Genomic DNA, 21,517 nt, shown 5'->3' on the forward strand with positions numbered 1-21,517 from the left:
TCCCAACAAATGAGGAGCAAGCCGGCAAGTCCTGGGGGCCTGTGGCGGCCAAGCTGTGCAGCCCAGGCTGCTCACCGAGGAACAAGGAGAAAATTTTAAAAACCTACTTCCATGCTGTCTTTCACAGAATCTCAGAAATGAACGTTTTAATATCTAAAGAGGGGTGTTTTTTTAAAATACATTTTTTATTTTTTTCCTTTTTCAGTTTTATCAGGTAGAATTTTTACAGTTCAACTTCACATACACATATTGCATGTAAATACATGTATAGAGCATACTGCATTTTTTAGTTTACATATATGTACTAATTATTGTTTCATAAGAACAGATTAGAGCTTTAGATTTTTAAAATTAGTTACCAGAGGAATAAGGACATCTACAAAAGAATAAACAGAATATGGTAATCCAATCACAAAGGACGGTCAGATGTGCTTGCATATATTCAAGAAATCAAAACAATATTTAGTTCATTTGTGGTCTTATTATTATTGCTATTAATTTTAGATTCCCCATAAATGAAGTCATATGGCATTTTTCTTTCTCTTTCCACCCCACTTCACTTAGAATGACAGTCTTCAGGTCCATCCATGTTGCTGCAAATGGCATCTTTTATGGCTGAGTAGTATTCCATTGTATATATGTATCACCTCGTCTTTATCCAGTCATGTGCTGATGGACATTTGTGTTGTTTACATGTTCCTTGTTCTATGTCCCTTCTGGCAACAATTACGGATTTTAAATATTTTCCACATTAAAATCCTTCCTGAAGGAGATGTGGTAACTGGAATCAAAAACAGTTACAGCACAGGGTTGTTTGTGATGGCCTTGGGGGCTTGGTAGAAAGGTTGGCAGAAAGGATTTCAGATTCTGATCAAATGAGTCCTCCTCTTGTAGCCCTGCTGACCACCTCTCTCACGGCCTGCCCTACAAGTCTGACCAGTCCCTTCTGTGAATCCTACTGTATTGTGCACAAATTTTGTCCAATTGGTGTCATCCAGTATGGACCTTAAGTGAGGCACCCAAGCTCCTGTGTTGGTTTCTTCCATCAGCCCTTACTTCCTTGGGAGCCAGGACTGTCTCATTGCCCCAAGGATCCCTAATGCCTAGTGAGATGCATGATAAAGCTGGTACTTAATGAGCACATGGGTCAAATGGAAAAACCTGATCAAAAAAAGGCCCTCATTTTTCAGACATGCCTACTTGAGCACATAGGGTAAAATGACATGTCTTCTTGGATTTGCTGTCAAATACTTCAACAAAGGACAAATAAAAGAACAAAGGTCTGAATAAAGGAAATATGGAAAAGTTTGTGAATTCCTTAATCTGGGTGATTGGCTTATTGTACTATACTTACTCATGTATACTTAAGTTAGTTTATAATTTTACTGTCATTAGCTGAATAGCAAGTATTAATGCGTATTAATTGAAATCCTTAGAACTGAACAAACTTACCCCACACAAAATCCTTAATATCCTAGTAGTTTGTCTTTCAGAAATCTTTTCCCACAAAGACAGGAAAAAAGGGAAAGGCAGATCCGTGCAGTATTTAAACGTTGTCAAAAGACCAAAGGCCGATACAAAAGAAGAGATTGTAAAAAAGATAAAGAGGCTGAAATCAATGTCCGGAAAACCTAGCTAACAATCCTAAATGGCCCAACTTAACTAACCTCAGCACTGCTGCATCAAGAATGGGGCAAATAGCACCTAGTGGATTTTTTTTAATAAATAAATAATAATCCAGTTCCTACCGCAGGCAATTATGATAAGACTGAGTATAATTTCTAACACCAACTAGTGTACAAATCATAATTTCTACTTGATTCAAACTGCTTCTTCTATAAAATTTGAATCTTTTTATTCTTAAGACAGATTTGTGGCCTATGACCTAGTGATAAAATTTTCAACTGGCTTGTATTAAAAAAGGTTCACCATAGTGAGAGTTTATTACATCAAGTATTCCTTTTTGGGAAACCCATGTGCCTTGTCACTCTCTTTCATAAGATTTCCTGTGGAAAATTCAATCCTTCATTCAGGAAAAGGCTGAGCAATATATCTCATGGGATAACCTTCATAAACTGCAACACAAGAAAATGAAAATGACAGTGAGCAGCCCGTGAAGCCGGCAGACACACAGCGCACGGCTGTGTTCCCGCCTCGAATTTCTTTAACCAGCAGGGAAAATGTGCATTTCAAGAAATAGACATAAACAATTTTCAGGACCTGAGCACACAATTTCCCTTTCAGGGTTTAGTGGGCTTCCATTTAATTCTATGAGAAATGTTTATAACAACAGAACAACAGCTGAGATAGGGTTTAAAGTAACTTTTATGTCTTAGTGAAAATAAAGCCAACTGATAGTTATCATTTTTACTTTATTTGATCTCACTCTCTTACTTTACCTCCCCAACCTCCTCCAGAAAATGATTGTGAACATCCCCTCCTGTGTCAGAAGGCTAAGTAGAAAGTACCAATCAAATGGAGGTGGGCTTTGTTGTTTTATTTTTCAAAACAAACAAGTTTAATTCATGTGATTTAATAATTTACATCAGTAACAAAGTCTACTCAATAAATGGTAGCCAACACATGTCATCATAGCTGCTCATCAGGTTTGGCCCCACGTTACACACTTTTACATGGACATGTGCCATGTGCTGTCATGGGAAATGGTGAGTGGGGACAGGGCCTCTGCTCTCACAGGGCACACAGCCTGGTGGGGAGGTGGTGTTCAATCATTGCCCTTTTTTTTAATATACTTACAAATTATGGGAAATGCTATTTAAAAAGAACAAAATGAGTCAATGAAAGTGAAAAATACAAGGACAGTATTTAGGCTGAGGGAAGACAGGGAACCTCTTTGAAGAGCTGACACTCCACTGAGACCCAAAGGACAACTCCGGTGCTGCAGGTGAAGGGCAGGGACACATTGATAAAGGGCTGATATCCAGAATATACCAAAATCTCTTTAAACTCAACAAGAAGGATGAACAACCTGATTAAAAAATGAGCAAAATTCCTGACACAGATCTCATCAAAGAAAAAATCTAGATGCCAAAGAAGTCTATGGAAAGATGCTCCACAGCATCTGTCATCAAGGGGATGCAGACTGAAACAGCGAGGTACCACTGCACACCTGTCAGAACTGCCAAAACGCAGAACACTGACAGCACCGAATGCTGGTGAGGATGTGGAGCGTCAGGAATTCTCATGCATTGCTGGTGGGAATGTAAAATTGCCCAGATACTTTGGAAGACGGTCTGGCAATTTTTTACAAAACTAAACGTACTCCTAACATATGATCCGGCAACTGTGCTCCTTGGTGTTTACTCGACGAAATGGAAACTTATGTCCACACACAAAACTGCATACAGATGTTAATAGCAGCTTTATTCATAATCACCAGAACTCAGAAGCAACTAAGCTGTTCTTCAGTAGGTGAATGGATTAACTGTGGTCCAGCCAGAAAATGGACTATTATTTGGTGCTAAAATGAAATGAGTTATCAAGGCATGGAAATACATGGAGGAACCTTAAATGCATATTACTAAGGGAAAGAAGCCAATATGGGAAGGTTCCGCAACTGTCTGATTCCAACTGTATGGTGTTCTGGGAAAGGGAAAACCACAGAGACTAAAAGATCAGTGGCTGTCAGAGGCTAGAGGGGAAGGAGCAATGAATGAGGTGCAGCACGGAACATTTTAAGGTCACTAAGACAAACTAATTTGTATGATGCTGTGACGGTGGATACATGTCATTGCACATCTGTAAAATCCCACAGAGTGCACACCACCAAGTGTAAATCCTAGTGTCAAGTCTGGGCTCTGGGTGATGATGACGTGTCAGTGCAGGTTCACCGATTGTCGCAAATGCACGCTCTGGTGCAGGCGTCAATAGTGAGGAGGCTGTAGGGACAAACTGCGGTTCATAAACCCAATCCAGCCCCAAACACTGCTGTTAATAAAGCTCTGTGGGTGTGTGGAATGTCCGGATGCTCTGGCGTCTGAACAGCAGAGCTGAGCAGCTGCACCAGAGATCAGGAGGTTTGCAGACCCTGAAATACTTACTCCCAAGCCCTTCACAGAAAAAGTCTGCTGAGCCCTTTTCTAAACGAATCAGAATTCACCCTGATGAGACAGGACAGCAGGGCCCAAACCAGGCATGGTTAATGGGACTGAAGCAATGTTTTAGTTCCAACACCTTTGCTGAAGTCCTGCAGATCCAGCGACAGACTGTAGCCAGGAAGCTTCTGCAGAAGGAGTCGGTAGCAGGCCTTCCCGCCAGGCTCCGTGATGCTGGGGGCCGCGCGCTGCACGGGGGCCTCCCGCTTGAAGAAGGCGGACTTGCTGTGGAAGCCGATCAACTCATAGAGCACGGAGAGGATGCTGCACTGCTGAATTCTCTCCTAGGAATGCTGAAGCACAGGGAGAAAAGCAACAAGCATCTGAACGAAACATGTAATTGAAAAAAGACCAGTAAAATATTTTCCCTTAAAACAGAGATCCAACGACACAGGAAGGAAGAGGAAGGCTGACTTCATGCACTGATGGGACCGGATGCAGAAATGCAGGGAAGCAGCGCTGTGCAGATGCTCCAGACCCCCTCTGGGCCCCACCTTTCCGAGTTCCGCATCTCCTTTTACTAGAAAGTTCCGTATTCCCTGAAACAGAGGAATCTGCTACCTAAATATGGGACACAGAGAAGGGAAAGAGGAAAAGGACGGGAAAGTAAAGGAACAACAGTTCATCTAGACCCTGGGGTTTGGGTGGGACTTTCACCAAACACACAACCTCTCAAAGCACAGAGCACACAGTGAGAGACTGACAGAGTGACTGCGACTTCTGCTCCTTAAACACCAGCTACCTGGCAGCACACGCTGTGCCCGTTACTGAATTATTACAATCATTTCAGAAACTATTACTACCCCGGCTCACAGGCAAGGAAATCTGAATCTCGGGGAGGATTATTATCATCCTGGACAAATTCCCACGGCCCAGAAGTGTCAGAGCCTCCGGCAGACCCTGGACTAAAATGCTCCTCATCACCAAGGGCACTGAGCCTCAGGCTGAGGCCACGTCAGGTCTGCAGGGGCCCGGAGCACGAGTCTGTGGGACAGGGAGTGGTCCCACTTGAAGTGCCAGGCCAAGGCCCTCAGGAACCTATGTAATGAAACCAAATACCCAAACTCATTTCCAACGCACTTCCCTGTCCGGGAGGACTGCTCGGCACATCTGGCTTATCACCTGTGCCCAGGCTGTGCAAGGGGCCCAGACAGTGACGTGACGTCCCCATGGAAGTGGCTCAGAGACCGCTTCATCACAGGAGAGACTCTCCCGGCTTCCAACGTTAACTCTCCATTCCATTTCCAACTGGAAAGTAAGTTTAGACTTGTTTTCCTCTCCAGAAACAAAGACAGTGGTAACATCAGCGGGAAACTCAAGACTGAGGAAGAGTCTCCTGGACATTTGGAAGGATAGGCTGGGGAGGGAACAGAGACAGGGATCAGAAAGACCCGTGTTTCAGTCCAAAGTCTGCACATCACTCGCTTTGACAGTTTCCTTATTAATACAGGTGATAAAATCTAATTATGATTGTTGGGAAAACTAAATGAAATAACGTATGCCACTAGCATAGGTGTAAAATCCTCCATGAGTGTTCCAGAAATGGACGTGACCATGGTTAGATACTGCCAAGTCTTGTGTGCTAAGTTCACATCAGCCAGCCAGAGATGTGCCAGAGAATGCCTCAACAGCGAGCAGCCTTCTCCAACTTGGAAACTCACAGTGTCCGAAGAACAGGCTGTGGTGGATGCTTTGGGACACTCTGGAGGTAGCACTCCAGTGATGACTTTAAAAAGCTGGGGAGAATTTAGGGGACCATACAGTTCAAATACAGAAAACTCATTCCATGTCTACAAATATTCATCCCGAGCCATGATGATTCATAGAGGAAATACATATTCAAACGTACATCATTTTCCCACATAAGTGCATCAAAACAATTTGGAAAGAATGTAACTTTCTTCTCTAGATCACACAGTGGGGATTACGAGGTTTGTACTGAAAGCCCTACGTGTAAATCATCTGCAAAAGTAACTGGGTCCATTATCAGTCATCATCATTCGAAGGGAAGGATGGAAAAGAACAAAGCCAAGCTAATACGCTCCGGTATTTTGTTGGGTTACGATGTCACAGAGGAGACGGACAGGTCATCAAGGAACCACTCTGCCGTGATCACGGAGCCGGAGAGCGGGATGGGCGGCCAGATGTATGGCGCAGCCATAGCTGTGCCTGCGCTTCTAGGCAGGTACCCAGTCACTTCGACAAGGTGTCAAAAGTGTATGCCCACGTCCTCATCACCTGTCATGCATTAAAGAGAAATGGAAACCTATAAACGGCCAATAACCTCGGTGGGTACACCGTCCAAAGAGCAAAGTCACAGTTTGACAACTGGCCATCCCGGTTCCCTGGGATTCATTCTTGGAGAACCTTAAAAACCACTCCTCTGTCCTCAAGAAGTGCTGCCTACTTGTCCGATCTTTGGCTCAGGGATACACCACGTTCACGTGGACTTTAATGTCTGCACAGATTTGACTGTCTTTCTCCAGGTTCACTTGTCCATTCTGAAGAGGCCTGAGTTAAGTCCAAATTCCATAAGATCAATTCCCTCTAGTGACAACTCAACGAGTCTGCAATTACAAACCAACTGAACAGGACTGTCCTCAGCTAAAAATGTCACCCACCCTTCACTGTTTTCTTAATCTCCTCTCCTGGCTAATTGCAACAGACTAACACCACCCTCCACCAAGATCCCCAACTATGTCAAATAGAAAGTAAGGTCCATAAAAGAGGAGACAACTCCATAGTCACCTCTGAATTCCTAGCATATATTAATGTCAATAAATAGAACTATGATTATGGCTTCTTTCCTTTAAAACCTTTCTGGTTATTTAAATGAGACCATGGAAGGGAGGTGTTTGGGTCCAGTATCTTGATCCAGAAAACTCTGGAGACCTTTTTCAGAATGGCTGCCCACTGATTCATTCAAAACACAACTTCTCTTTCCGGGAGGAGCTGTGATTTTCTGCCAGGAGTTTGTTGTCACTCTCATGCCAGAACAGATTTAAACTAAATACTTACATTGGATATGTTATTTTCCCCCGCTTCCAAAAAAATTGACTTTCCTTACTTCCTTGCCTTGAGGAATGCTTTTTTACTTTTCTTTCTAATTCACTCTTTTATACAGCAGGATTCAGAATGTGCTAGGCCTTACATAAGAACAGCCATCCAACTCCCAGTGTGAGAGGCCTGGGGCTCACCAACTGCCCTCCTGTCAAGGCAACTGAAACTCAGTTCAGGAGCCAACTGGCCCCCCAGGGCTTCTAAGGCTCAAGTATCTCCCAGAATCCTTGCTTTCTGGTTTGACTTGGCTTCTGAGGATTTCCCCTCACTTTCTTGACAATTAGCTGTGCAGCTTGAAAGATGAGGAAGGAAGGTCTTATTTCTTAATCAGCATTTTAAGGAACTTATGTAATGAAGGTTTTCAAGAGTTTCTAGAACCCTCCATTGCCGAGACAGAAAACACACTAGATATTTTCTAAATCTAGCTATCATGTGCATGTTTTCTTTGCTTTTGTTTTCTTAACTGCTAACGGACATTTTTAATTAAAAAATAAAATAAGGCCCCAAATAGGATAGAACATTGAAGAGGAAACAAAATTAAAGGGCAAAGACAGAAAAATGATAAGTACTCTAGAAAGTTAATAGAAAACATACACTATGGATCAGATCAGCAATTCTCTGTAACAGCTAATTGAAACCTGACCATGAGGTAAAATGTCTCTCCTGTCAGGAGACGGCCAACAGAAAACAGAATTAAATCAACAAACTAAAATTCTAAGTCTGGCGAGGTAGAGAAGTCTACCAGCTAAATGTGTTTTCTTCTGGAAAAGAGGGAGATACACAAGATCTTTTCTGTGGAGCCTGAGCCCAGGTGAGGACGGTGAAGTGAGCTCTGTAAGTACCCAATTAGCAAAGTGAGTGATGAATAAAGAGACGTGAGCTTTGATGACAGAGATGATACTACTATTCACTTGTCCTGTAAGTATATCTTCACGTTCAATGATCAATACATCGGCGTCCTCAGGGATTGAGATTATAGGAAAATGCACAGCCCGGGCCTAGACCTCCTCTATGATTGTGGCACTGCACTTAGATGTTTGAAGGGCACCTCCAACTTCACCTGCAACTAGTTGATTTCACGGTGCTCCTCCCAGAGCCGTCCTGCCCAGGGCCCCTTGTAGGGGGTCAAGGTCTCTCTGCCTCTCCCAGCTCAGTCCCTTCACTCATAGATGTGAATGGACCCCTCCTTCAGGGCCCAATTTCCTCAGTCAACGAGTCCCACCACCCACACCTCACCTACCAGATTCTCACTGGCACTCCCTCAGCACTAACTCTGTGCTGGGGACCACGCTGCACATTGTGCACACATTATCTCACTGGATCTCCACAGAAGTCCTGGGAAGTCGGTATATCACTGCTTCAATTAATAAGATAAATTGTTTCACTTCCTTGTGTGTGTCATCCAAAGTGACATGGCTACTGAGCCACAAACCTGGGACTGAAAATCACTTGAAAATTGAACACTGCTACACCTCACAGCCACCCTACTCTGACTTATCACATCACCTCCTGCCGAGCCTTCTAAATGTTTCTAAGCATTCTACAAGACAAAAGTGATCTACGAGAGCACCCCTCTCCCCTACTTAAAATCTGACAATGACGTTCCACTTCCTTTAGGAGAAAGCCCCACCGGGCCTGAGCACAGCCCAATGGCCCGGCATCCGCGTTCCCTGCGCAGCTGCGCCGCCTCACCCACCATGCAGCGCTACATGTGCCGTGTCCAGGACAGGGATGCTGACTCCGTACAACCCAGGGCTCGTCTCACTCAAACAATGATCACCCTCTTCAGTGCTGACTCTCAGAAAATTGTTTTCTCTGGATGAATCAATATCTTTTTCCTTACAACTTCCCATCATTGATAATGAGCTCCCCCCAAAAGAGAGAAAACCTAATCCTCAGACTCCTTATCTGTAAAGTGTGAATAACAAGGAAATATGAGAGGTTTTAAGCGAAATAATATTCATGTGAAGCTAAAGGACAATTCCCAACATACAGTAAGCACTCAATATGTGCTTACTTAATATTAATAAGAATATAATGCATTCCAGCAACCTTAAATCAATGCTTTATGGCTTTGTCCAAAAGACTACCGACAAACTATTGGACGAACCCCTTTGAGCAGATCAGCCCAAGCGTACTGGGATAGGTAAGTCTTGACTCCAGTTACAGCTGAAGCCAACCAGCACTACGGGGCGGGGGCAGTTTGCTCAAACTCGTACATGTTGCTTGAGCATTTAATTGTCACTAATGAATAAAGACAGGTGTTCTTTAGTCAAAGCTCCTGAAACATAAATCTTCAAAGATTGATGCAAATTAGTTTCAAGTACAACACTCTCACTAGAAATTATTTGAAAATTATAGTCTTAGCTCCTCCACACATCGAAAGGGCATTTTCTTAATGTATCTGACTATATACACTGAGAGGATTGTTTAAAAGAAATTAAGATGAAGCCATAATGAATAAGCTTTCAGTATAATCTGCACAAAGCCCCACCCAAGGATCTCACTTCTCACTTCCACATAGGTGTTCAGGTAGCTTAACCTGGGTCTTGGTTTCTTATGACACGGGGGTGGGAAGAATTGTGGATAGATTTATGTAGCAAATATAAATCTAGGGTATTTGCTGTGTAGGAATCCTAGAAATAAATAAATTGATATATAGTCCCACCCTTAGAAAGCTCAGCCTTTCCAATTACAACAGCATTAAAAATAAAATGAGAGATACATTTAACAAAATTTTACAAGATTTGCACATTGAACATTTTGAAGTATCACCAAAAAAAATTAAAAGATCTACATATATGGAAGGCATCCCATGTTCATGGAATGGTAGACAATATTGTTAAAAATGTTAAGAATCCCCAAAGTGATCTACAAATTTAATGGAATCCCTATCAAAATTCCAGCTGACTTCTTTGCAAAAATTGAAAAACTGATCCCAAAATTCATATGGAAGTGCAAGGGACCCAGGTCAGCCAAAACAATCTTGAAAAAGAAGAGCAAAGTTGGAGGACTCACTCAAAGGTTACTACAAATCTATAGTACTCAAGTCATTATGGTACTGGCATAAGTTTGGATGCATAAATCTATGAGACACAATAAAAAATCCAGGGGGGAAATTTACATTTACAGTCATTTTTCCAGAAATGTGCCAACAACACTCTATTGAAAGAATAGTCTATTCAACAAATGGTGCAGAGACACCTGAGTATCTGAAGGAAAAAGAATGAATCTGGAATCTGGACCCCCGTATTTTATTTAACAAATAAAATATTAATTCAAAATGGATCACAGACGGAAATGTAAAAACTAAATATATAAGCTTTCTAAAATAAGACATAGTTTAAATCTTTGTGGTCCTAGGATAGGCTATGGCTTTCTAGATACAATACCAAGAGCACAAGTGAAAAAAAAGAAAGATAAAATGGACTTCATCAAAATTAAAACCATTTGTTACAAAGGACATCATCAAGAAAGTGAAATGAAAGGGGAAGGGGGTAGCTCAAGTGATAGAGTGCGTCCTTAGCAAGAAAAATAAAATGAATAAATCTAATTACCTCCCCTAGAAATAAATTGTTTTAATGTTTAAAAAAAGTAAAGTGAAATGACAATCTGCAGAATAGGAGAAAAATTTTGCAAAGCATATATCTAATAAGATACTAGTATCCAGGATATAAAACAAATGCTTACACCTGACCAATACAAAGAAAATCGACCCAATTTTTAAATATGCCAAGTATTTAAATAGATACACAATTGGCCAATAAGCATATGAAAAGATGCTCAGCATCACTAGCGAAATCAACATCAAAATGAGATCTGATTTTACACTCACTAGGATGGTTATAATCAAAACATGGACAATAACAAGTGTTGGTCAGGAGGCAGAGAAATGGGAACCCTCAATACGCAGCCGTTGGAAAGGGGCAATGGTACAGCTTCTTTGGAAAAGCCTGGTGTTTCCTCAAAAGGTTAGAATTATATGGCACAGCAATTCCACTCCTACATATAGAGTCATCCCTCAGTATCCTCGGGATTTCGTTTCAGGAAACCCCCACCCTGGATACCATAATCCAAGGATGTTCGAGTTCCTTTGCAATCAGCCATCTGGATCCATGAAGTGGAAACTACAGATATGGTGGGCCAACTGTACAGCCAACAGAATGAAAATATATTCTCACAAAACTTGCACATCAATATTCATGGCAGTATCATTCAGAGTAGCCAAAGGTTACAAACAATATCCATCCATCAATGAACGGATAAACAAAATTACCAAGAATAGTCCCACAAACTTTTGGTCATTGAATTTTGACAAAGGAGGTGAGAACATACAATGGAGTAAAGACAGCCTCTTCAGAAAATGGTGTAGGGAAAACTGGACAGCTGCATGTAAATCAATGAAGTTAGGCTACTCCCTCACAGCATACACAAAAATAAATTCAAAATGGCTTAAAGACTTAAACATGTAGAAAAGACACTATAAACCTCTTAGAAGAAAACATAGGCAAAACATCTGACATACATCTCAACAAAGTTTTCCTAGAGCAGTCTAATCAAGCAATAGAGATACAAGCAAAATAATACAAGTGGGATCTAATTAAACTTACAAGCTTTTGCACAGAAAAGGAAACAAAAAGCGAAACAAAAAGACAATCTATGGAGTGGGAGAAAACTGTTGCAATAAATGAAACTGACAAGGGCTTAATTCCCAGAATATGTAAACAGCTTTTACACTTAATAAGAAAGAAAAACATTCAATTCAATAATGGGCAGAAGTCCTAAAGAAACATTTCTCCAATGAAGATATACAAATGGCCAATAGGCACATGAAAAAAATGCTCAATATCATTATCAGAGAAATGCAAATCAAAACTGCAATCAAGTCTCACCTCTCACCAGTCCGAATACCCATCATTCTGAAGTTCACAGATAAATGCTGGAGAGACTGCGGAGAATTGGGAAGCCTCCTACAATGTGGTGGGAATGCAGTTTGGTGGAGCCATTGTGGAAAACTGTATAGAGGTTCCTCAAAAGACAAAAAGTTGATCTCCCATATGACCCAGCAATCCCACACCTGGACATATATCCAGAAGGAACCCTAACTCAAAAAGACACTTTCACCCCAATGTTCATAGCAGCACTATTTACAATAGCAAGACATGGAAACAACATAAATATCCACTGAAAGATGACTGGATAAAGAGACTGTAGTATATTTCTCCAATAGACTACTATTCAGCCATAAAATAATAACAAAATAATGCCATTTGCAGCAACATGAATGGACCTGGAGAATGTCATTCTAAGAAAAGTAAGCCAGAAAGAGAAAGAAAAATACCATATGAAATCGCTCACATGTGGAATCTTAAAAAAAAAAAATCAAAAAACAAAGACACAAAAAGATAAACTTATCTACAGACCAGAAACAGACACAGAGACATAGAAACCAAACTATGGTTACCAGAGGGGAGAGGGTGTGGGAAGGAATATATTGGGAGTTCAAGATTTGCAGATACTGAGTATGTATAGAATAAACAGCAAGTTTATATTGTATAGCACAGGAGAATATATTTAATATCTTATAGTAACTTATGTTTAAAAAGAATATGAAAATGAATACAGGTATTTTCCTATTTAACTGAATTGTTGTGCTGTACACAAGAAACTGACACAACATTATAAACTGACTAGACTTCAATGAAAATATTTTTAAATAGACCAAAAACGAAAAAAAAGAAAAAGGATATTATGAAACCAAAAGAATAAAGTACTGACTCAGGCTACAATATGGATGAACCTTGAAATTTTATGCTAAAATAAGCCAGACACAAAAGGACAAATAGTGCCCTTTAAGGTGAACTGTATCTAAGCGTTTACTGTACTACTTCTGTAAATTTTCCGGAGGTTTGAAGTCTATCAATATCAAAATAAAATGTATTATTCATTAAAATCATAAAACGCTTCCTCACAAGAGGGCTTTAATTATTAAATGCAGAAATGCATGTAAAGCTCCTGGAAAAACAATTTGCACGTCCACACACAGACACTGCTGTCACTGACTCTCAGAGGGTGGTGCCAGCGCTGATGAGGGCTGCCTCCACTCGCTGCCCTGCAGAGAGGAGTGAGGGCCTGGGCTCTGACAGGCAGGGTGAGCGTGACCCTGGGTCAGACACAGCCATGCCCCAGACTCTGTGTTACCCAACTTTCTTATACAAATTGCAACATGTAATGTAAACACGCTACAGGGATGTATCTTACAACACAGGGAATACAGCCAATGTTTACAGTAACTATAAATGGAGCATCTATTGTACACCTGAAACATATCATTTTAAATCAGCTATATCTTTGTAAAAAATTAAAAAAATAATTTAAAAATGTTATCACTTTAATATTCAATTCGGTTTTTAAGTAACTACTAAACAGCTTAGAATGTATAAAAGCATTTAAGTGTGCTGTATGTTTACATATTTATTTACTTTCAGCCTCCTGCTAAAAGAGAAATTAAACAATTTTTTTAAACACACCTTAACAACCATAACAACAAAAAGGCAAAATTGAGAGTGAAGAGAAATTGGAGATTCAATACTTAAATGAAACCAGGGGGAGGTAAAGTCATAAATATGGATTCCCTGGAGTCAGGGCAAGTGTTAAAGGCCGACTAGAAATTCAGCTGTCAGATTCTTGGCAGCTAAAGCAAAAAGAAAAGATCATAGGGGGGTGGTAGAGCGTGTGCTTAGCGTGCACGGGGTCCCGGTTTCAAGCCCCAGGGCCTCCACTATCAGATAAATACACTTAATTACCTACCCCCCCAAAAGAGTCCGAAAGAAAAGAAAAAGAGAAATTTCTTTCCAAAAAAACCTGATATTAAATTTGGATTAAATACTTAAAAAAAAAAGAAATATAGAAAAGATGAGTGACACTGTGAAGGAAAAGCCCAGCTGGGCTAACGAGCTAAGTCACAAATCTAAGTGTGATAAGTGTCGGTTTACTGATCTAACTATTGCTGGGCTAACTCGTAAATCTGAAGTTTAGTGTCAGTTTACTGGGCTAATAAGCTAACTCGTAAATCCAAGGTCAACAATTGTCAGTAACGTGATCTGTTCCAAATTCATAAGCTTCAGTGTACTGATTCCTTGCTTTTTGTTGTTTGAGCCTTATTGGCTAATAGACCCTTACTTGTAATTAACCCTATAGAACCTCATGTGCAGGTCTTGGAGGTGCTCAAAGCTTCGGAACAGGAGCCCCTCTGAGCCCGCCAGCATAACAAATCTCAGTGCTTGTTTCTTGGCTGGCCTGTTCTTTCCGTAACAACACAAGCGATAATGCCCTTGAGATAAATCTGTGACGGCTGCTGGCAGGTCCCCATGTCTCACGTGGCAAAATCTGAAACATCCTTCTCACCACTCAGAGTCATCATAAGCCCACTCCACACTTCATGCTGTTAAATGCAGGAGCAAAGGCAGGGCCCGGCCTTTGCTCTCTCTGTGTCATCACAGTGAGACAGGATGGAAGGGGCAGAGCACAGCCATTCAAGGAAGGCCACAGCAATTAACATCAAAATGGTGAAGGATTCAACCCCCAGTAGGCCTTGAGGCTCAGGATGAAGAGATTTAACTTCTAGCAGAGCTTGAGCTTCATTATAAACCCATTGTAATAGTAACATGGTGAATATCATGCACCAAGGTACCATGGCAGTCCCAAGGCTAGCCACAAAATGTCAAAGGGTGGGAAATGGCCAACTCCCCGGGAATCCCAGCCCCTTGCCTTTAGGCTGGTTCTTCTACATATTAGCAAATGAAACCACCAAGCCCAAGAAAACGAGCAACACAGCGCCACCTCGCGGTCACCCCTCTCTCTCCCTCTTCGGAGAAAGCCCACACTCTGTGGAGTGTGTACCTACTTTTAATCTGAGCACCCAAACCCCACACCTCGTGGCCTTTCTGTTGCCTTTCAATGTGTCTCTGTGAATAAATCTACCTTTTCTCAACACTGGCTTGCTCTTGAATACTTTACTACACGAAGCCAAGGAACAAAATCTGGTGGGACAAATCCCAGGGGCTCAACCAAAGCCTGGGACACAGCCCTTCTCATGCCTCACGTTTTTTTCCTTGTATCAACAGGACTGGGTTGTGAAGGGAGCTCTGAGGCCCCAGCTAAGGGACAGAAGCCGCCCCCAGGGCTCGAATTGGCGGGCAGCCTCTTCCCCAGCAGGGGCCTTGGGGTCTGCCCGGTTCTCTGTGTTTCTCTGTTGTGCTAACTCCCCAGCCACAGAGCGTTCTCCCTAGGCCTGTCCCCACAAAACCCTTCTCTCCAAAATACAAGCACATCATGTCACAGTCCTCTTGTTCAACCAGGAAATGCTTAACCCACTTTTTCCCTCCACAGTAAAGTACCTAACTGTCCTCCCTCCCATCACAACACTTCTTTCTTTGTGAGAACTCTGCACTCCCCACACACCACCCTGAACGCAGGTGCCTTGCTGGCTGGGAACGAGATGTTTCAGTCTCACACAGCCTGTATCCTTTCACTTTCCCCTTGTTACCATAAAAAAGCCTTTCCTGGGTCACCCACAAATCTGATTCCGAACTTCATATAGTGCTGAGGTTGCAGTCACTGTGTGCATACCTCCCAGGTTTTGACTAAATTTCCTTCACGAGATCTTCATTAAGGAGCTGCGTCAAGAAGTCGAAAGAGGATATTCTTACTTCTGAGATGAGGAGCCTGCAAGAAATTTAAATGGCTTTCAAGGCAGAGTTAACCAGGGACAGAGAGGTCACAGGGCCTAGTCAACAATGTCATGAGGCAAAATGTTCTTCAAAGACTCAGAGTGGCTTCTGAAAGTAGAGTCGGCAGGGAGGAGGTGACACGCAGTGAGTGGGGTGAGTGACACAGGGTACGCTCCCCCAGCTGGGGAAGAATTGGATTTTGTTCTAGTTTTCCAAACAATTTCTTAATACCTTTTTCTCCTATTGTCACATACCATTTCCTATGAATTAAGAATATCAATGTCAGTCATTTGGGCCACTTGGGAGAGGCAACATGATGCCATTCACAGGGCTGGGACATGACAGCCACACCAGTCTAGGTTGAAAGACCAGTGGGGGTATTTCCATGGTGATCACGGGCATGCAGCAAACTCCCCAGCTTCAATGACCTCATCTCAAAGGTGGGGCAATAAAACTACCAAGAAAAGTGCGTGATGATTATGGAAGACATCTGTTTACTAGGTAAGTGCCCATGACAGCTGCAGCTTAATGGGGAATGAGTATGATTAACAAGGCCCTGTCTACCTGGCCACACGCTCCCTGCCTTCCTGCCTTGGTGCAGCAGCAGAGTTTGTTTAGCTGAGGTGAACGCCCCCAGAGCAGCCCCGACGGGAAAGCTCGCAGCTCTGCATTGTGAGGCGTGTTCCTTTCCTTCTCAGTGCTGATCACAGTTTGCTGTCATCTGTTTTTATGTTTATCCCTTTTGTAACTTCCTCTCCTCCGGAGTTTTGCTCAAGCAGTGCAGGGCCAGGTGTGTCTTGCGGCCTGCCCGATATTCTGGGCTGGGAAACAGCCGACCACACATCTGGCTCTGGTGCTGAACGGAGAGGGAAGAAGTCCCTGGGGCTCATGCTGAACTGAGGCCCATGCACCCAAAATTATGGTCTGACTTTGGGCAAATTACAGTCTTCTTTACCCTGAGATTCCTCATCTGTCCATGAAAATAACTGCCCATGGCACACAGAGTTACCAAGATTAAAGGAAATCACCAAATTCACAACATATTCAAGGGGCTACCAGTGCATTCTCAACAGACAAATGCTGCCTTTACGGCTCTGACACACGCCAAGCGGGGCGGCCACACACAGTGAACACTGCTAAGTGCTTCATGTGTGCTACAATACTCTTTAGAACTTACAACAATCCCAGGAAGAAACGAATATTATCATGCCCATTTCACAGATTCACCAACAGGTTAAGAGAGGTTACATTCTAGTCCAAGGCCGTATGGTGAGGAAATGGTGATTTAAACAGGAATGTGGGCCCAGGCTTAGGCTCCATCTCTCTCCCATCCACCTGACCACTTGCCTATGAATTCCACCTGTCCAATACACATGTTTGCAGCCGGCCAGCTCTTAAATGCAATGTTTGCCACCATTTGTCAATGTTGGTTAATTACCATAAACTGTTCTCAGAAACCACAACAGAAAAGAAACGTGGACTTAAGCAATTCTGCATTGCGTTCTCCTGTAATGTGCAGTCACCCTTCACTACACCACCAAATCCAAATGTATGCTTCCTCCAAGTTTATGTTTGCACACGGCTTATTAAAGAAGAATATACCTGCAGTAATTCCATCTCGGTTGCTTTCCAAGGTTGCAGATTATCCATAATCAGTCCGTGAATGAAAATACTACAATGTGAATGAAAATACTGCAACCATGTCAGTAAACAAAGAATGCTGAAACCAAGTCATCAGCGGCTGCTGCCACCCCCCAGCGAGTGCATGCCTGCAGCCCAGCCTCTCAGCCACTCACAGTGGTGCCCTCTGAGTGGATTCAGAGTAAGAAAGGACAGGACACTGGCCCTAGATACCTAGGTACCTGCCAAAGGGATGAATTCAATGACACAAATGTTTGCTTCCTCCCATACATAGAAAAGCACTAAATATTTGATCTTGAGATATCTGGTTTTCTTTAGATAACAAGCAATATTTTATTGTTCCAACTACCTGGTCTTTCTTGTAAAACTTCTATATATCCTAGCTCTTCCCCTACCTCTTGGGAGCAGTCCCTCAGAGTGATCTGAGAGGTTGCCATACCGGCTCGAGTCCTCCAGCCAAATAAAACATAACTCTTAACATTTAGGCTGAACGTTTATTTCAATGAAGTCCCAGAATAGACATAACTCATCAATTCTGTAATGGAACACACTGGATCAGGAAACAAAAGCGTGTTTTAGTCTGGAAAAACTACGGTTTCCTCTTTCTTCCTGTCATTATACAATCCCACCAGAACTCATTAATTTGCTGTCTGCTCATCTGGCAACCAAACTCAGAGTAGAGTCAACTCAGCAGAGTGCTCTACTCGGGAGAACACCCCGCAGCAGCACTGCAGGCTACCTGTCCTCCCGCACGCTCTGCTGACACTTGGTGTCCTCCGTGACGACCAGGACAACAGAGCTGTTCCCAAAAGCTGTGAAGTCCCACACGTTAAATAAATCATTTTATTTTATACGATATTTTACGTATATACCCATCTCTGAAAACAGATTTGCTAGAAGCCCAAATCTTCAGCATCAATCTGCAAAGGCAAATCCGGTCCGCAAGAGAAAACTAGACTTAAGAGGAAGCTAAGGCATCCAAAGTACTCTCAACAACCTAAGGCCTCCAAAGTCCCCTGCAGGACCTTCAACCAAACTGCCTGCAGGCCTGCAGCTGCAGGCCACAACATGTCTGCTTTTAAAGCAACCCCTTCCTGCCCTCGGGCACTACAACGTCCCTCTAGGCCCTCCCATCTCAGGAAAAGAGCAGCCGCTGCAGAACCTCACAGGGCAGCACTGACAGGACTGGACAAAGAGGATCAGAGCTAAACAAAGCCTTCTGATGACACGAGCTTGTCACTCTGTCACTTTACAGATGAAGATATATATAGAGAGAGGTGGGGTGATCTTGCTCAAAGTCACACAGCTAATAAGTGGCAAAGTCTATAACTCTGCTCCTCCCTCCGGCATGACGCCCCAGCTGGGACGCCCACAGGGTTCTCTCCTGCCTGCCGGACCAGTCCTTTACTGTCACTCATAAAACACCACAGGGTGTGACCCTAGCCTACATTTTCAGCATCTTTTCCCTGCAGTCTCTCAGGAACAAGGCGGATCGTGCCATTGTATGACTTCTGGCTCCCAGAAGCCTCCGTGCTCAGGCTGGTCTTGCCTGTGCATGCAGTACCCTGCTCAGAGGCTCTTCCTCCCCTGCAGGAACACGTTCCCACTCTCCGCATGACACCCCCTCAGGGAAGCCCTCCTCTCGCCCTCAGCTCAGCAGGTGTCCCAGGCCACATCCCGAGCTGCACCATTAAGACTGCGGGTGCCCAGGTTTGCTAGTCAGACCAGCAGCCTCAGAGCCAGGGTTTATGCCCGGGTCACCCTGCAAACCTACTGCCCGCCATACAGACCCAGCCAGCAGGTCACCTGAAAGTCGCAGCAAGTGTCCCACCCAATCCCGAAGTCTCTTCATTTGCCAGCACCGCTGATGACTGGTCTCCAAACTTTGGTCAGTTTTGCACAAAACAGCAGCTTCCACTGTGAAGCAGGGGGTTTTCTCTTCTGCTCCCCATCCTTACTGGAAACGTCTAGGGAAATGAAAAGGCCTTTTCTCAACCCTTTTCTGATGACACCCACCCACCCACAATACTCACATGCTCAAGAGCTTTGGCTCAACCTGATTTTGTTTCCCTTACGCTAAGGGGCTCAAAACACTGTGGGATTCTTTCACTTTTGAGGGTATTTTTACTCAGTTTATCGGCTTTAATCTGTTTTTGTCTCTCTCTTCAATATCCCTAGAAGTTGCCAATTCTTATTCCCTTCAGCAGCCTCCCTCCCAACATCTAGTCTAGGAAATCAGCTGTGATGATGGGCCCGGGGGCAGTCACAGAAGTTGCAACTAAGGCACAGAGAGGTGACATAATTTGCCCGAGAAGATCAGCTTCAAGCCCCAACACTGTGTGTCACTTCCCTCTGTTTAACTCTTATGCTAAGCAAGCGAACTTTTTGTAGATTATGGTTATAAAAAGATGAGGTATGAAAATACATACAAGGACACACATCAACTCTAAGATGTTCATTAACTCCACTATTTTTTTCTATTTATTTTATTTCTATTAAAAAAAATTAAGAACCTCTGCAGTCAATATAGCAAAATGTTACTGGGCTTTAAATACAGAATATAGAGGTTTTAAGTGTGTCATTACTCATCCTTATTTGTATGTTCACAAGACAAACTGATTTGAAAGTCTCTCTCCCCTCCCCCTACTCACTACTGGCTCTCACCTGAGCTCCCAAACCACACATCTAACAGCCTTTCACTTTACCCACAGCTGAACTCATCAGTTATCCCCCAGAACTCCCTCTACAGATTTCCCTCCTCAGAGCACAGCAGGACCATCATTTACCTCATTAATCCACCCAGAAACCTGTTCCTTACTCTATCCTACCTTCACAGACATCATTCATCCTTTCCTTTTTACCATCTAAACATGCCTTCAATCTGTTCGATTTTACCCGCTGACCATCCCACCGCTCAAGTGGAAGCCACCAACACTGCCCACCTGGACTCACGAGTCTCCCAAGTGGCCCCAAAGCCACTCTCCCCTACTTGAGACAAATGGGATTGTGTCACTCCCACGCTTTTAGGACTGTTTTCAAACCCACTGTTCTTAGAAGAATCTCCAAGTTCTTCACCTGATGAATGTCTTTGCCATCAAATTGTCAGCTCAGGGAGGGGAGGACACGCCCTCTCCCCTAGGACCTGCCCTCTCCCAGAGCATCAGCTTGGGAGGACCTGCTGAGCTACACCAGCCTGTATTCTAACCCTGGTCTTGAGTTCTTAGCAAACTGCTTCAACTATCCATACAAATCCAAGGTAGATTAGAAAGATTTTAGATGTTGAGCTAGACTATTGATTTGGGGATTTTGCACTAGCAACCTGCAAGTACATGTTCTAATGATTCTGTCTTCTTAAAACCACACCCAGATTTAAGTAGTATATGTGGAATGTCTTCAGAGTAAAAGGGACTGTACTTTTACAGACTTTATGTTTTATACCATGAACAACCCGGACAGGGTCACAAATGGAACCGCCTCACAAGTGACAGAAGACAGGTGACAGGCATATAGCAACAGGTCACAAAGATGGCAAGAGCAAAGTTGTTTCTCCAACCCCACAAAAAATTTTTGAAAGAACTGAAAACTCTGAATTTTGAAAGTAAAATACTATCATATAAAGAAATAAAATAATCCTCTTCATCAGTGTTTCAAGATCTGACTCCAGAATTTTTAGCATGCCATATTGAATCCTAGCACAGAAAAATCAGATGGACTAGTGGTGAGTAAGTTCCAGGAAAACTACAGTAATTCCTCCACTTGTAAAAGGACATAAACTCACCTGTCGAAGATGAATGTAAACCCCATTCTGGAGAAATTTGGAAGCTCCCAGGCTCTGCTTCTGGATGGCAAGGACACGGACAGCTTTGAAGCATGCTTCTAACTCAGTCACCAGCATTCTTACACTGCAGGGGGAAACGGAGGCCCTCAGTCAAGAGCAGAGGTGTTCCTGTCGTGTCTCGCAGGCCGTGC

The 21,517-nt window shown here is 43.0% G+C and overlaps 1 long non-coding RNA gene across 18 annotated transcripts in view; it reads right to left on the minus strand.

The window, feature by feature from the left end:
• Window positions 1-3,363: 3,363 nt before the first annotated feature.
• LOC141578925 (uncharacterized) overlaps window positions 3,364-21,517 on the minus strand; it is a 127,034-nt gene continuing 108,880 nt past the window's right edge. For 14 of the 18 annotated variants that reach the window (XR_012509828.1, XR_012509839.1, XR_012509840.1 and 11 more), the window contains 4 exons: window positions 21,327-21,450; window positions 19,355-19,515; window positions 15,807-15,902; window positions 3,364-4,408 (listed from right to left, as the gene is read on the minus strand). This is a non-coding gene — a long non-coding RNA (uncharacterized LOC141578925). Of the gene's footprint in view, window positions 4,409-15,806; window positions 15,903-17,527; window positions 17,580-19,354; window positions 19,516-21,326; window positions 21,451-21,517 lie in introns of those variants that run through there. The other 4 variants (XR_012509836.1, XR_012509832.1, XR_012509837.1 and 1 more) reach the window with 4 other exon arrangements.

Source organism: Camelus bactrianus, chromosome 10 (genome assembly GCF_048773025.1).
Source record: "Camelus bactrianus isolate YW-2024 breed Bactrian camel chromosome 10, ASM4877302v1, whole genome shotgun sequence".
NCBI lineage: Eukaryota > Metazoa > Chordata > Mammalia > Artiodactyla > Camelidae > Camelus > Camelus bactrianus.